Here is an 18,187-nt window from a genome sequence, read left to right on the forward strand (position 1 = left end):
CCAAGAAAGGTCATCTGTACCCACTGCTGTACAATTTATGGAGGTTGAGGATAACACATTGAAACAGTATTTCCTGTACTGTCACAGCCCCCACCCACATCCCTTGCTACCTGCCACTAGCCACTGGAGGATGTGGTACCTCATTATCTTGGAAAACTTGCAGTCTGCCAGACCCAACATGTCCTGCATCCCTTGTAATCTTTGGCCACCTTCAGGTATGAGGCTACCTCCTTTGTCATCTATCCTCTTATGTACTCCTGCTCTCTGCCTGGCCAAATATCCTTCTTTTTTGCTTCCTTTCCCACTGTGCCCTCTAAAACTCCATTAGAATAGTAGCATATATTCTGCCTCTTCAACTATTTCACATAGTCAACCTCAACTTCTCTACATGACCTCTGACATTTTTTAGCTGAAACTAGATCTCCTAAATTCTAGGTGCTATGTCTATATCCAAATATTTATTCAAAATTTTTTACTAGAGAAAATTCTGGAGATGCCTAAAATCCAGCATGCCACACATCTCCTCTTAGTGCTATGTTGCAGAGATTTCAAAGCATGCCTGTAAATTCTTTGATGTTCCTCCCATCAAGAGGTGGGACTATACTAACTTTGGGATCTGGGTGAGCTTGTGACTTGATCCAAAGAGTCCAGCAGAAATAACACAATGTTATTCCTGAGGATGAGTCTTAAAAAGCCATGTAGCCTGGACTCCACTGTGTTCACTGGAACACGCACTCTTAGAACTCTCATCTTATATGTAAGAAGTCTGACTACCTTGAATCTTCCATGCTATGAGGAAGCTCAAGGCACATGGAGAGACCATGCATAGGGTCTCAGGTCAACAGTTCTTATGGAGATCAGCCTTCAAGTCTTGCCACCCTAGGCCCCAAAATAGGAGAGAGGAAGCCTCTAGACAATTCTAGCCCACAGCTATTCTAGCCACCCCCGGCTATTTGAATTATTCCAGCCAAGACCCCAGACATCATGAGAAAGAGATGAGACAGTGTGCTTTGTCTGAATTTCTCACACATGATATTCGTGAGCATAATAGGATGGGGGTTGCTTTATGCCACTCAGTTTTGGGATAGTTTGTTATGCATCAATATATAACTGGAATGCCTGTCAGTTTCAGTTTGATTTCATAGCTTAGTGGCTCATGGCCTAGGCTTCCTTTTAAAAATAAAAGCAAATAGCAATTATTTTGAGAGTATTTTGGGTATTTCATGACTCTTCCTTCAAACTTTGATGTAATTTGAAACACCCTGGTTATAAATGGTGTTGGCTGTTTTATTGAGTTCAGTTTCTTCCTTTTAGAATTTGGAGAAATAAGATATAGCTCTTGAAATATCTAAAAACTAAAACTTTTCTGAAATTCTCTTAATTTAGTGCTGTATTTCTATATATCTGGTTTGGAAGATTTAAATTGTTGGACAAATTTTAAACCAATTCCATATAAAATGAATAGCTCATTATAGTCAAAGTACCCTTACCCTCTTGTTGTGCTTTTCATTATCTCTGCCCTCCTATATTGTAGGCAATGTTGAATAGTGCCAGATTTTTTAGCATCTGGAAATCGTATAAAATCCAGTTGGTGAATAAAAATATTCTACCATTTCCTGGTAAATTTATTTTGCTGAATACCAAAACATGGCTTACTCCTTTGTAAATGATGAAGAGGGGCAAAAACTAATGCAACTTTCAAAAAATATATGTTTTTAAAATGACCGTCCTGTTCTATAAAATAGCTTCACATGTCAAGTTACTTAGAAAATGTTTTTCTGAATAAAATCTAGTTCTAAAAATGAAACCATTGATTGACTCATTACTATATATATTCATTTAATAAGTATTTGAGTACACACTGTGTATTGACCATTATACTTGGTAATGTGAATTCAGAGGTAAGAAAATCCACAGATTTCTTAGAGGGATGCGAAAGAGTTTTTCTGGCAAATGCTTCCTAGAGGTTAATTCCTTGAAGTTTCAGTCCCACTTTTGCAACAGCTGCAGAAGGGTCCCAGAAACACATTTGTAGTATCTTCAACTCCTTTGTCACTGTTGGCAATAAGCATAAAGGATCTTGGGTGGAACTGTTCTTGTAGTAAATTAAACAATGATCCAAACTTTTCTCATTTTTTCCACCACTATTTGTCATCTAATTTTCCATGACTGTTAAGATGCTCTGTGTTCGACAAGTACGTACGGGATCATATCTATAACAAAGCAAATACGCATATATACAGAAAATACAATGTAGCAGGCAAGGCAAAATATGCCATATAGTTAAAAAATGTGTATTCACCCCCTAAAAATAATTGCTACTTTAGGATCTTGCAAATGCCATCTGTTGTTTTGCCTGACCAGCATAAGTTCCTTTTCCTAGTAATATTGCCCTCATTTTGGTGGGTGAAACCACTGCTCTGCCATTCTCAGTCTGGGTATGGTGAACCCTGCTCCCAAGATCCAGAGGTGGGCATGTGACATAAGCTGTCAATCAGCATTGGCTAGTCCTTGGGCCAGTTACTGGCTCTCGGGACGCTCATGTGGCTTAAGCTGGTCCAATGAGAGCTTTACTCAAGGTGCTGGAAGAGCTTAGAGAGAGGCACTCTGTCTTCCCTAAAGGCTGACTAACAGAGTATGATATGTCCTTCAGGGCTTCATCTTGCCATTTCACTACCATGTGAGAAGATTCATCCAGAGAGTGGAGGCAACCCAGAAGACAGAACTCAGACAAGGAGAGAAACATCACACCTCCCATGATATTTAGGCCTTTTCCCCAGACTGAAATTTTCTTAATTGTTTTCTTTGCCCCTTTTTTGTTAACAGATCTGTCACTTTTAATAACTTATGCCTCTAGATGTTTATAAACTAACCCGTATATATGTTGTACTTAAACACTCACTTTACTTTAATAAGCTGCCTTTCAAGGCATTAGAGAAAGATTTAGAGGTTAAAAAATGATGTGGTAGGTAATTTATGTTTGAATCAACCTCCTATTTTATAGACTATGTTAAAAAGTACCTATAAACATTTCCTCTTGGCATCTTCAGTAATCTTAATGGGTTAAGCGCCCAGCATGTTCTATGTGTTGTTCAATTTACAATGATCTACCTGAGCAGACATGGGCTTCTGTCCTATTTACCATTTCTCTCCTGTGTTTCCAACACACACACACACACACACAGTTGACCCTTGACTTGAGCAGCACAGATTTGAACTGCCTGCGTCCACTTACCTTTGGATCTTTTTCAATAAATGCGTACTATAGTAATGCATCATCTGCAGTTGGTTGAATCTGCGGATGTAGAATTGCAGATACAGAGGGCCGGCTGTAAAGTTACATACGGATTTTCTACTGTGAGGGGTTGGGCGCCTCTAATCCCCTTGTTTTTCAAGGGTCAACCATGTACATACACACACACACACAGTTCCTGGCCTGAACTCTGCTTCCACTTGAAGGATTCTGATTCCTATAAACCCAGGTGGAAATCCAGACATGGACACTTTTCACTAGAAACCCAGTAATTCTAATCCATGTGAGCTGCTCTGTGTGAAGTACTGGTTGAAGGGATTAGAACTCTGGAGAATGACAGCTGGAGGAAACTTTCCAGATGCTCTAGTCCTGCCTTTATCCTCCACACCTATTTCACAGTGCTGGAGACCAGGACCCAGCCCCAGAGGTGAATGCAGTTAGTGCCAGCACTGGAATCTGAGTCTCCTGACTCTGTGCAAAGCCTTTTCCACTGCACTTGTGTGGTCTTCACACTCAGATCTGAAAACAGAACACAGCTGTGCTCTTTCCTGCAGTCTGAACTCAAGGTTAAATTTTTAGAAAAAGAAAGAGAGTAAAAGAATAATGTGAAACCTCTTAGCTGGTGTCATACTATCCTGCTGTGGTCTCCGGTCAGTTATTTTACACATAGCACACAGAACATCTATAATGGTAATACACCTACATTTTTCTGAGGGTACAATATGAGTCAAGCACTATGTTAGCACGTGTATTCTCTCTTTTAATGTTCACATCATTCTTAGGAAAGAAGTGCTGGCCTTGCTTCTGGGTGTGAAAAGTGAGGTTCGGTAATTTGCCCAAATCAGTCAGGACTCTACTATGACTTCAGTCCTACAAGCACTGGTAGTTTGCCCTACTGCCTCTTCTTCTTTCTCTCCTACCTTCTACCCCTTCCCCTTCTCCTCCTATTTCTCCCCCCCTCCCCCTCTCCTCCTCCTTCTTCCTCTCCTCCTTTTCCTTCTCCTTCCTCTCCTTCTCCTTTCTCTTCTTTTCCTCCTCCTTCCTCTTCTTCTTCTTCTCCCTCTTTCTCTTCCCCCTCCTCCTCATCCCCCTTTCCCCCTGACTCTGTGCAAAGCCCTTTCCACTGCCCTTGTGTGGTCGTCACACTCAGATCTGAAAATCGTTCTCAGCAACCGTTCTAAGCCTCCCTCCATCTCTCCTTATCTTTCTCCTTTTTCCTAAGGCCTAGACTCTTGACCTCAGCCAGCAAACCTGAAAATGTAGGCTGTTTGTTATGATCTGGAGGTAGCTGGCAATGTCTACTATTTGCACATAGCACTTTGAGTGGGCTCAAAAGCATTGTCTTTGCCAGCAGAGGACAATATGTTCTAAAATAAAACCCCAGAAGCTTTGGCTGCCTGTTGGAGATAGGACATGCTGCAGATTATTGACTGTGAATCCCCTGAGGTAGAGGGAGAGCCTGGGGTATTCCTGATGATGGTGGTGAAGATGATGGTGATGATGATAAATAATAATATTGATTGAAATTTAGTGGTGTCCCTGACACTGTTGTCAGGGTTCTTTTTATTATTATCTTTTCTTTATTTTCACTATTTATTTCACTTAATTTCATTATTTATTTTTCATTATTTATTATTAATATTTTCATTATTGTATTATTTTATTTTATTTATTTTTTTTTTATTTTCCCACTGTACAGCGAGGGGGTCAGGTTATCCTTACATGTATACATTACAATTACATTTTTTTCCCCACCCTTTGTTCTGTTGCAACATGAGTATCTAGACAAAGTTCTCAATGCTATTCAGCAGGATCTCCTTGTAAATCTGTTCTAAGTTGTGTCTTATAAGCCCAAGCTCCCAATCCCTCCCACTCCCTCCCCCTCCCATCAGGCAGCCACAAGTCTTTTCTCCAAGTCCATGATTTTCTTTTCTAAGGAGATGTTCACTTGTGCTGGATATTAGATTCCAGCTATAAGTGATATCATATGGTATTTGTCTTTGTCTTTCTGGCTCATTTCACTCAGTATGAGATTCTCTAGCTCCATCCATGCTGCTGCAAATGGCATTATGTCATTCTTTTTTATGGCTGAGTAGTATTCCATTGTGTCTATATACCACCTCTTCCGAATCCAATCCTCTGTCGATGGACATTTGGGTTGTTTCCATGTCCTGGCTATTGTGAATAGTGCTGCAGTGAACATGCAGGTGCACGTGCCTCTTTTAAGTAGAGTTTTGTCCGGATAGATGCCCAAGAGTGGGATTGCGGGGTCATATGGAAGTTCTATGTATAGATTTCTAAGGTATCTCCAAACTGTTCTCCATAGTGGCTGTACCAGTTCACATTCGCACCAACAGTGCAGGAGGGTTCCCTTTTCTCCACAGCCCCTCTAGCACTTGCTATTTGTGGATTTATTAATGATGGCCATTCTGACTGGTGTAAGGTGATATTTCATGGTTGTTTTGATTTGCATTTCTCTTATAACCAGCAATGTTGAGCATTTTTTCATGTGTTTGTTGGCCATCTGTATATTTTCTTTGGAGAACAGTCTATTCAGGTCTTTTGCCCATTTTTCCATTGCTTGATGGGCTTTTTTGCTGTTGGGTTGTATAAGTTGTTTATATATTCTAGAGATTAAGCCCTTGTCGGTTGCATCATTTGAAACTATTTTCTCCCATTCTGTAAGTTGTCTTTTTGGTTTCTTTTGGGTTTCCTTTGCTGTGCAAAAGCTTTTCAGTTTGATGAGGTCCCATGGGTTTATTTTTGCTCTGATTTCTATTGCTTTGGGAGACTGACCTGAGAAAATATTCATGATGTTGATGTCAGAGAGTGTTTTGCCTATGTTCTCTTCTAGGAGTTTGATGGTGTCCTGTCGTATATTGAAGTCTTTCAGCCGTTTTGAGTTTATTTTTGTGCATGGTGTGAGGGTGTGTTCTAGTTTCATTGCTTTGCATGCAGCTGTCCAGGTTTCCCAGCAATGCTTGCTGAATAGACTTTCTTTTTCCCATTTGATGTTCTTGCCTCCCTTGTCAAAGATGAATTGACCCTAGGTGTCAGGGTTTATTTCGGGATTCTCTCTTCTGTTCCATTGGTCTGTCTGTCTGTTTTGATACCAGTACCACACTGTTTTGATGACTGTGGCTTTGTAGTATTTCTTGAAGTCTGGGAGAGTGATGCCTCCTGCTTGGTTTTTGTTTCTCAGGATTGCTTTGGCGATTCTGGGTCTTTTGTGGTTCCATATAAATGTTTGGATTGTTTGTTCTAGTTCTGTGAAAAATGTCATGAGTAATTTGATTTTTCATTGTTTCTTTTACTCCCCACAACAGTTCTAAGCAACAGGAACTGTTATTACTCTCATTGCTTCTGTAAATAAAGCAAGTCAGAGATAGTTTAAGGAAGTTGCCACAGTTCTAAGTAAGTGGTGGAGCTGTGAATCAAACTCAAATAGTTGAGATCCTTAACTATTTTCATAAGCCTATGCAAAATAGAATGGTAGCTAAATAAGTAACTGAATGACTTTTCCAAATCAGGGAGGGTAAATCCCCAATTCAGAATCTTTAGGAGTATTCAGGAAGACTGTATCTCATGCTTTTCTTCCCTACTCTCTATCTCTTGTATCTCTCCAAGTCCCTAGGACAGTATTAGTATGGAGAATCATGAGAATTACATTCATTTCTAACACATTTGGAGAATGGCCTCTGTATGTTGGACACCTTAAATCCTTTGACAACATTCTACTCCCATGGTCACCCCATGAGTTGAGTCCTGTTATTAGATTCCACTTGCAGGTAAGAAGTCACATAACTTGCCCAATGTCATTGCCCATATTTATATCAGGGTGTTTGCTCAGACACACTTACTGAACTACCCAAGAGAGGTAGTTGATCTCTGTCTCTTCTAGGTCTAAAAGTGCTGGAAGATTCTGTTCTAAGAGCTTGGTTAACCCCTTACAGAAATAACCCTAGTCTTTATGTGGCTGTTGGTGGCTGAGAATACTTCCAGGATATTGTATCTGGAGTTGTCATTAATATTTTTTGATGACACTGAAGTGCAATACACAGACCCAATAGCAGAGAGGACACATACGGTCAGGCCAGGGCCTATTTCTCCTGAATAGAAGTGATTTTATATTGATTGTACTCTTCCAGAGCATTCCTGAGAAGGAGTCCATTGGAAATAACCAAACGGCTCCCTCTCAGAGATGACTTTATAATCCCTCAATGATGAGTTACCAAAAAGTAAAATTTAAAAGTCATCCAACTGTATATTCTGCAAGTATAATTTTAATAGCGCTCTTTCCATTAAAGCTTTGGGGTTTTTGTTTGGTTGGTTGGTTTGGTTTGGTTTGGTTTGGTTCTTACTAACAAAGCAGCTCCCAGCTGATTTCCTGTCTGTGCTTTGTGTTGAGTTGGGGTATGTGGATTGAGCCTGTAGGTTCCAGTGGGCTTGCTCTAGTACCATCTGCACACCATGTTTAACACTGAATTCATGCATTCTTCTGTCTTATGCCATCTCTTATATTGTGGCTTGTATTGTTATTTAAATTTTTGTGTAAGTCTTGTCCCCTCAATTAGCTTAGGAGTTCCTTGAGATCAGGAACCAGGATTTAGTCTTTGGTACCCCCATAATGCTGATGAGTACATTGCCAATGGGACCTGTTGAAAGAACTCTCACATGCTGAGTTCTCTATGCTTTGTGTATTATGGCGACTTGATAATTTCCATGAACTTGAAGTTCTATCTCTTTTCAAGGCCTAGTGATAGGTTCCCCAGGAGGGCTTGGTAATAGTGATGGGTTAGGGTCAGATTGCTCTGGCTTCTATACCAGTTCTATTACTCATGTGCTATCTGACTTCAGCAAATTTTAACTTCTCCAAAGCTAAGGTCCCTCAAATATTGCAGTGCTAATAACTATGCCTGCATCCTAAATTTGATTTAGGAATTGAATAAGTTAACACATGTACATTTCTCAGAAGAGGCCATAGTGTTTGATAAATGATCAATAAATTGTTGCTGTTGCACTTGTTATTACTATTACCAATGCCCTTTAGCCAGAGACCACTAAGAACACACCCCTTGTTGAACAGGTTGTGTTTATTATTTATTTATTTATTTATTTATTTTTGTCTTTTTGCTATTTCTTTGGGCCGCTCCTGCGGCATATGGAGGTTCCCAGGCTAGGGGTCGAATCGGAGCTGTAGCCACAGGCCTACGCCAGAGCCACAGCAACGCAGGATCCAAGCCGCGTCTGCAACCTACACCACAGCTCACAGCAACGCTGGATCGTTAACCCACTGAGCAAGGGCAGGGACCGAACCCACAACCTCATGGTTCCTAGTCAGATTAGTTAACCACTGCGCCACGAGAGGAACTCCAAGTTGTGTTTATTATTCATTGCAGTGAGGGAGATCACACACCATGAGGAACGGGGGGCCATCTCAGTAAGAGGGTGTTAGAAAGAACGTATAGAATGATTTGGGCTTGCATTAGATTTGGAGGAAGGTTTAAGAAAGCAGGGTTTTGCTCTGAATGGACGCTGTCAGGAAGTAGGGATAATTCTGTAGGTATCTAAAGAAGTCTTTTGTAGAAGGAGAGACTAGATGGAGGTTGAGTAATTAAATGAATCCTACATAGAAGTAGGGAACACCAAACAATGTAAAGCTCTGACTGGTTAAGAAGCAGCAGTCACTCATATCATCCAGGAAAGAGGGAAGTTTTGGTTATTTTTCTGGTTTGGACTATGTTCATATTTTTCTGTATTCAGATATGACTGTGGAGTGGTCTTAATTTTGTCTTGGTCCATTGTGGTCACAGAGTGGTCCTGTCTAATGTTGTTGCTCTGAGAAATGGTTTATGTTCCAACAGGAGAACATCAGAGCCTGTCCCACAGCACTAGGCCAACTCTGGGATGTCTGAAGTGACCTGTCTCTTTCTTGGTATGAATAAAATAATAATAATAGCCACAATTTATTGAATTTTTTTTTTACTTCCCAGACGTACTTATATCATTCTTACAACCATTCTATAAAGTAGGTTTTGTTACTAACAATGGGCATATGAATAAATTTTGCCATAGAGAAGTTGCACAAACTGGGCCAAGGTCACAGAGTGGGAAAGTGGTAGAATTTCATGAGAACCCAAGACCACTGTGAAGTCTGTGATATACAACCCTATGAGAGCATTAGCTGATGGGGCCAGGTGCTTTGCAAATGCTATCTCATTTATTCACAGTGATTCTCTCAAAATCTTGTAATCTAGAATGAAATGCAAGACCAATATCAGCTCTACCATACAAAGCACATCATGATCCAATTGTACGATAAGTGTATAGAAGAAGGACTGATGTACTCATTTATTCAATAGATATTTATTGAATCTCTCCAGTGAGGAAGTACCATACTGAATGATGGGTTGAAAGAATGAAATAATGAAGTCCTTGACCTCTTGAAAATTACATTTTTGGGGGGGGAATGATTAGCATTAAACAAATACATAGTCGTACAATCAGAAAAGACCTATGAAGACAGGAAACACATCTCAATGGTAGACAAGAAACTGTACAAGGATAGGAAGGATGGATAGCCCTAAGTAGGCAGGGAAAGATCTCTGAAGAAGTAACATTTGAGCTGAGACTTAACAACTGAGAAGGAGACAGCTTTTAGAACAATTATGGGAAGGACATTCCAAGCAGAGGGAAGAGAACCTGTGACTAGAAAAAGCTAGGGAAATCTGGGAAAGTGAAGGGGATACAGGGCAGTGGAATGTATAGCTTGCAATGAGATGGCAAGACAGTAGGTAAGATCATTTAGGACCTCATAGGTTTAATCAAAGAATCCAAAAAGTCTTCTGTCAATGCAGTGGGAAGCCATTCAAGATGTTTAAATAGAAGGATGAATTGATTGTGAATGAGAGCCTAAGGGTGGCAGAGGGGTGTTAGAATTGAGCCGTGGAAAATGGATGTTATGTTATTAACAAAGGTGGAGAATGACACATCTCAAAAAGCAGAGGAGTTCTCATGGTGGCACAGTGGAAACAAATCCAACTGGGAACAATGAGGTTGCAGGTTTGATCCCTGGCCTTGCTCAGTGGGTTAAGGATCTGGTGTTGCCATGAGCTATGGTGTAGGTCGCAGATGCAGCTCAGATTTGATGTTGCTGTGGCTGTGGTGTAGGCTGGCAGCTGTAGCTCTGATTCGACCCCTACCCTGGGAACCTCCATATGCCATGGGTGCAGCCCTAAAAAGCAAAGAAAGAAAAAAAATAAGTAGGCAGAATGGATGTCGGGATAGGTGAGTAATTGGGTGCTGCTGGAGGGGAGGAGTTCATGCTGAGGATAGAGGGTGCAGTGGGAAGGGTGTTCTGGAAACTGTCCTTGGAGTTGGAGTTTGTACCTTGAAGTCCAAATGCCTGTAGAGAATGAGGAGTCATAATATTGAGGGATATATGATTGACAGAGGGAACAGAGACCTAATTTCTGCTTTTTGATGCTGTCGTGTTTCTGTGGATTCTTATTTTTGTGAGTACTTGTTGGTTCTTCTCAGATAAAACCCAGTGAAAACAAAGCCAGAAAGACTTGATTTGCTTATGAATGCAAACAAAACAAACACAATCTTTGAGGTTTAGGATATCAAAGATTCTTTTTTTCTGTGTTGCTAAGGCTCTGTATTGTGATTAGTGTTATTAATTAAATAGTTATCCTCAAAAAGCCTCAGACTTCTAGGGTTTGGCTGGTACCAGAGAAGGCTGATCAATATTCTGGACCAACATGTGGCTTTTCTATTTAAGCAACAAGAACTTTTGAAAAACAAATCTTTTCATAATATTGTCATTTTTGCCATATTTAGAAGTTCAAATAAACATCAAAACATTTTTCAGCTGACTTAGGCTTTGTCCTCTGTTTGGAAAAAATATCAATATGAATCTGGGCCTGGTGTCTGCTCCTGTGATAGGACCATGTGAAACTGTAGAGAGGAAGGAAATTTCTGGAATGTTGTGTTGTAACTCTGGGCTGTATTATTAGAACTGTTCACTCTCTTTTTAGTTGTAACAAAATTAGTCTTCTTTGGTCTAGGTTAGGAAAAATATGTAGGGTTTTTAAGAGTAGGGCATGCCTCTTACTATTTTTGATCTTTACTATCTGTCCACTTTGCATATGGCAACCATAGATCAAGGTCTTATGGGAAATCACCTTTTCCCCGCCTCACTCCACAGGCTTCAGCAGAGCTGGCTTTCCCTCTGGAAACAGCCTAGCCATGTGACTCAGGCCTGCCAACTACATTCCCCCAGGCCCTGGGTATTGATTGGTTCAGGATGGCCCATTTGAGCCATTGAGAAGCATTAAGCCTTTACTTGCAATCCTGAGAAGCGTTTCACTTTTGTCACTGACAGTAAGTGTAGTAATTGGGGAGATTCTGTGAGCTGTCTTGTGAATACAAAGGGTGAGTCTGCCAGAGAGCTAGGAGGAAGCTCTGCTAAGGAACTAGAGACAGGCAAGGGAGAAATCTCGAGAAGCAGTTGTGTTGCTTGAGGCCTGGAGCAAGTAGTGTCTGAAGCTGCATACAATCCAAATTGTTCACTAATGAGAAACAGTTCTCTTTCCTCTTCTAGTCAATTTGGATTGAATTCTTCTCTCCTTGAAACTGAAAGATACAAGAAGGTAGAGGGGACCCATGAAACAAAGAATGGGGGTCCTGATGGGGATCAGAAGGGACCAAGGAGCAGAAAATTGAAACTCTTCCTGAACCCCAAGCAGACTTCTTTGTCTTTCTCTCCCCTTGGTTCCTTGTTGGGTGCCTCATTATCCTTTTCTCACTGCCGAATGGCTGCCTCTCTTCAACAGTCCCAAGCCTTCATGGTGCCCTCTTGTTGTTGGACGATGTGAACTGGAGTTCTCTATATCCCAATTCCAGATCACCTGGAGAGAAGCTATGGACGGCTTGAATTGGTTTGGCTAGTTTTAGGGATAAATTTGATCATCTGAGCTCTATGGGAAGTTTTAGGTGTAAAATATTCTGCTTCAGCATGACTTTATTACCCACAGCCTAATGCTGCTCCTCCTTCCTTGGGAGTTTAGGGGCAGAGGTCATGACAGCCATGTTTAGCATTGACAGAGATGGGCAGGCATGTCCATTGGAGAAACAGTTCTAACCTTGAGAAGAACCATTTCTTCAGGCCTTTGCAAGCCTGGGCAGGAGAGCTGATAGAACCAACTCTTCCAGTTTTCCCAGGACTAAGGGGTTTCCTGGGACAGGGGATTTTAGTGCTAAAGGCAAACTATTCTCCCACAAACCTGGATGAGATTTGAGACTTATTCCTAGACTAGGGCAGGGTGCTAGCTTCATGGTATTCCTACTAAGATTATGGTTTTAGAAGTCAGGCAGAAACCTCCAACCGTCTTTTCCTTGTTCATCTCTGATGAGTGCCATCCTGTGTCATTTATCACTGGACATAAAATAGCAGTCTCTCATTAGCTTTTCTAACTAATGAATGCAGTGTTGGTAGGTTTATGAATTGGGGAAAAGAGACTACTTTCCAATTTTGGCCAGGGATATAGTCAATGGGACAGAGATAGAATCTCATGGTGTGACTTTTCCTGGGCTGTTTGGTCACCTACAGGGTACTCAACTGTCACCCAATTCTTTGGAATTCTAGGTACCTTCTAGGAGAGAGAGAGGTTCTCAGTTCTGGCCCCACCACCACCCTTTAGCCTCCAGTCCTATGTCACCATCATGGAAGATTTCAAAGTAACAGTCCAGAGCTTCAGTTTACAGAAGTGGCTGCCAACCCTGGCTGCATATTTGCATCACTTACAGAGCTTCCAAAAAATATCCCAGTGCCTCTTCCCCTCCCACCAGACTAATTGGATCAGAATTGCTAGAGTTCAGGATTTTGAGTCTAGAAACTCCCTCGGTGATTCTAAGGGGCAGCCAGGTTAAGCATCTCTGGTGGAAAGGACACACATTGAATTGCAGAGTTGGAAGGAGTTTAGCCTCCAAGCAATGAAGATTTTACAGCTTCCCAGTATGGTTCAGGTGTCTACAGTGTTCTGGTCAGCCATGTCCAGAAGAGTAGGCACCATCTAGTGTGGACTTGGCTGCTGGGACCCCAGCCTTACCTTGTGGATCTGGGGGCAGTACCTAGTAAAGGAAACCACTATGAGCTGGATAAAACACTCCAGAGGTGTCAATATAGTAATTTTTTTCCAAAAATGAATGCCATTGGTGGAGAAAAAAGGGACATTAGTAGGTCTCAGGTCCTGTACTTCTCATGAATGAAACTTAACAGCCCCTCCAAAATAATTCGCTGTTCTTTGTGAAGAGAACAGTGCATTTTGGAGAAGAAAGAAGTGATGAAAAATAGGGCAAAAGAAAGGTAGGTGAAGGACTTTGAGGGCCTTGAGGAAGTGTTGGAACCTGTTTGAAAACAAAATGTTTGGAGCCCAAGTTGCCAAAAGAGCCGACGGCAGGGAAACCTACCCCCTTATCCTGACCAACACCATAAACAGCAAGGGGAAGAAAGCCCTGGGCTTGTTTGAACAGCTGGAATAGGAGTAGTGTCGTCCACTTGATCTGTCTGGCTGTGCCCCTTCAAAGAGCAACTGAACCCCTAGCAACTGAATCAGAGAATGCCTGGACCTCAAAGGGCCTTAGAGCTTGTCGACTCCACTCACCTTCCCAACAGGGAAACTGAGGCCCTGAGAGGGGAAGGGTCTCATTGAATGTCTCAGCTAGTTAGGCCTGGCAAGCCTAGCAATGTCCCCTGCCTTTGGAGACAGTGAATGTTCTACTTAGAAACAGAACTTACCAGAAAGAGCCCCAGTGGATTCCTGCAGCCTCCCCTGTGGCCAAGTGGACCCTGCATCTCCCTTTTGAAGACAGAAGGACATCCTCTTCCACACTGCCATTCCTATCTCCCATAGGGTCAACTCTAAGTCTCATCATAAGGTAACCACTGAACAAACAGATGGATTTCACTGTTGAAGAACATATCACACTTCCAGTGAAACTTAGGCGGAAAAGTCTCTCGAATTCTTCTATCCGGCAGTATGGCTATTTACTATATCATCATGTATATGATGTTGTATTTGACTTCTTTTTTCATATTTTCTTTTATTATTTCCCTCCCCATTTTAAAAGCAGTAAGCCACATCATTTCAGACTAGTGGGACTAGAGTCACTGGACTAGACTAAGACTCACTAGACTAGACTAGTCTCACGCAGAGTAGTGACCGTGATGAGATTGTGACCATGTTTTTGAAGAAGACTGTCTCCAATATTTGAAAGTATGCTCTGTAAAATTAAGTAGGAGACTCAGTTTTTAGAAGGCTTGTAAGGTCTTGTTAAGTTACATGCATTTAAGAAATGTTTTTAAGTGCCTGCTAGAGGTTGCTGTGATTGTTGTTGTAATTACAGAGATAAAAACAGTTCACCTCTCCCTTAAGTTTACAGTAGAATGGAGGTAGAGTAATTAAGACCATAGTTGTAGGATACTAGAGACTCTCAAATGGTTGATAAGATGGATCGATTCCGTGTATCTTAAACATTTTCCAATCTTCTGCCTCAGAATTTTCCTCCTGCCCTTAACATCCTCAGCAAACCCTTTCACAATAGAAAGTACAGAGAGCAAGATCAGCCCAGCTCCAGTGCAAGGGATGGCAAACTCTGCCTCAGTGGGGCTGATTCGATGAGGTGTTCTGTGCACACATCAACCCCTCCACAGACCACATGCCCTTTAAATGACGAATCGGATGCATATATTTGTTGATCTGATAAAGGCAATATATCTCAGTGTCCTGACCTCTGCCAAAGACATGAGGGTGTGTCTCCCTTTGGCCCCATTGTTAAATCACCTCTAGCCTTGAAGTCCCAGCTGGTCCCCAGGCGGTGGGAGAAAGGGCTCCTGTTATCTTGGCTTTGCTGATATGCCAAGCTAATGGCACGAAGCTCTCTTGGCCGTCCAGAATGGAAGAAACAGAACACCAATTTAAATCATGAAAAAAAGTCAGTGAATCTATCATCATTAATCTTGCTGTCAGTTTTAATTTTGGGGACATTACCTCACTCAACACCAGCTGAAAAGAGCTGCCAAACCCGATGATGTCATCATCACTAGCTGTGTCTGACCCTGCCTGCTGATTCTCAGAGCTTGGAGCAAGTTAATAAATCCCCTGGCACTTGGACACACAGTGGAGTTTTATTACAATGAAGGTATAACCCATGATGTTGTTTCAATTAAATGGCCTGAGAAAATACTTTCTTGTGTTTAGCAAAACTGTAAAACATAATTATCCTCATGCAGTTGGGCCTGTTCATTGTGCTGACGTGATGATTATATATTCCCCCCTCCCCCAACACACACACACACACACACACACACACACACACCCATAAACAATCTCAGAGAGGGGTGGAAGGATGACTCTGAAGACAGGTGAATATTCCCCACATGTGTCTTTTCGAAGTCATCACCTAGAGACCTGGCTGGTGTCTGCATAACTGCAGAACCACACTGAAGCATCCAGGAAAAGCAAAACATTGAGAGAGGTCTGGGGCTTGACCTTGGCAATCTCAGGGCAGAATGTTGACTCTCTAAAAAAGGGGCTGATCCACCAAGAAAAACCTGGAGGCCAACAGCTGCTCATGCAAAACTCAAACCTCATTGCTCTTCACCTATTTATGAATAATTTCCTTTGATGTGTTTTCTAACTCTTAAGGACATGAGTTTGTAGTGGTTTTTACTCATGGCCCATCTGAAGTCTCTTGGCCTGACCCTCCTGTGAAGTCATCCTGCTGAATGGGCGCCATTGTGTCAGGGCTGTGGCTGTAGTGTCAGCACCTGGACGGTCAACACAGGCTTGATGGATCCCTGCCGTTTCAGTGGGAGGCGGGCTGGCAGTAAGGTGAGAAGGCTCCATCCTTTTAGCCCAGTTTTCTTTTCGGCAACATAGCGAGTTTAGAGGGCATACCACACTTGTGCGTGGAATAGGTGAGCAAGGTTTTCAAGCAATCCTTTGGGATGATTATCTACTGTCCGCACCGTGTAGAGGATTTAGGTGTGTGTGACTACAGGAATGTATACGTGGACACACACACACACACCTTAAAGTTTTTCAGCATAATGAAAATTGGTTGGCATCAGAAGCCTGACTCGAGTCCCCTTGAGTCCTTCCCTTCTGACTTATTCCAAGTGATTCCTCCTAAATTCCCCTCTCTCCCACCCCAGCAAGCTCCCCTAGATGGCCCTCATCAATCATGCCCAGTGGTACAGTTGGCTCTGCACAGAGCACAAATGAGGATGAGGGGAAGACCCCTAAGCCCATTTTTCATGCCTCTCTCACACAGGAACTGATCCCAGGTCTCCAGGGGTGAGCAAGCAGTACACAAATTCACTGTCCCTTTTGCCCTCCCAGATAGAGGCCCTTGGAGATTCTTTATTATTATTTTTAATGGTCTCACGTACAGTATATCCATTTGCAAGATACATTGCCTGATGTAAGAATCTGTAACTGCATCCTGTTAACAATTCCTGCTCTTTATGGAGTATTGCCTTGACATACTTGTTAAACCTCAATAAATACGTTTTTAATAACCATATGGTATTTAACATATAATAACTGACTTATTAGGTTTAAATTAAATTCTTGCTCATGATACTGAATTTAAAGGGTGACCAGTCTTTTCCTGGCTAAGAAGGGATTTGCAATAACTATGGTAAGGACACTTCTTTTTGGAGAGAAGAGGATGTTTAAGCATCCTGTGTTTTGATGGTGTGATTAAAGCAAATTGCATTTTTAAAAATTCTTATGTGGGGGATCCTAGTGAAAAGCCCTCCTACAGTGGAATTGTAACCATGCGGGAAACTGACTCATTGAAGGGCCACCTCCCAAACGCAGTCACTTCATGCTTGGTACACTCCAAGATTATAAGTTATGCTAAGGGAACAGCTAAGACTTGTCTCTCTTCCTCTTCCTTGTGTCCTTTTGCACTGTGCATCATGAAGCTGGTAGACGTGCTGAAATGGAACAGAATAGTAAAGAACAAAAAAATTAGGCCACTTCCTTTATAGGTGACCCCCCCACACCCTTTTTATTGTTGTTATTGTCACTTCACTCATTTTGTTCCTTGGTTACTCAGTTTCCTGCCCAGGTGCCTGAAAAAGGGTATCTATCCTTTCATGCTCCAGTACTTTCCTTGACACTTTGATGGTCTCTAGTGTGGAGGGGGATGGGACAGAAAGAAGCTGGCTGAGCACCAGCTAGGGAGATATATGCATGCCGTGGTTGTGTTCAGATGATGGAATTTGCTTGGGCAGGGAGGTGGCCCAGCGTGCTCTGGAGAAGCTGGAGGGAGAAAGTACGTGTAAGTCTCTTGGCCTGGGAAGCACCTTCTGTGAGGGGTTGGGTGAAGCGTGATGGAGAGAAAGCCCAAATGAGAGTAGGGATGATGGTGGAAGAGAAAGATTGAGAGAAAAGCTGGCTATTGGAGGAGTCTAAGAAGAGTGAACTGACTTCACAACAGGCTTTGTGAAGTGGGTGGCACTTGAGCTGAGCCTCTAAAGTCTTAATAAGAAGAGGAAGCCCTGGGGAAAGCTGAGGCAACTTTAGACAGTGATTCTCTGGTCCCTGACCACGATTTGGCATCACTGAGGAACTCGTTACAAATCACATTCCTGGGCCCCACCCTAGATCAGAACCAGAAGCTCAGCACTTGGAGTTCTTGAAGTCACTTAAGTGACAGGCACATGACACCCTTTGCCATATGCTGCTCTAGGCCAGACTTTCTCAACCTCAGCACTGATGACATTTGAGAAGAATCATTTGTTGTTGTGTGGCCTATCCTGTGCATGGTAGGGTATTGAGCAACCTCTCTGGGCTCTATCTACCCCTCCATGCTTGTAGCACCTCTACCTGTCCCCAACTGTGAAAACTGGAAATGTCT

The sequence above is a fragment of the Phacochoerus africanus genome, chromosome 1 (genome assembly GCF_016906955.1).
Source record: "Phacochoerus africanus isolate WHEZ1 chromosome 1, ROS_Pafr_v1, whole genome shotgun sequence".
Classification (NCBI taxonomy): Eukaryota; Metazoa; Chordata; class Mammalia; order Artiodactyla; family Suidae; genus Phacochoerus; species Phacochoerus africanus.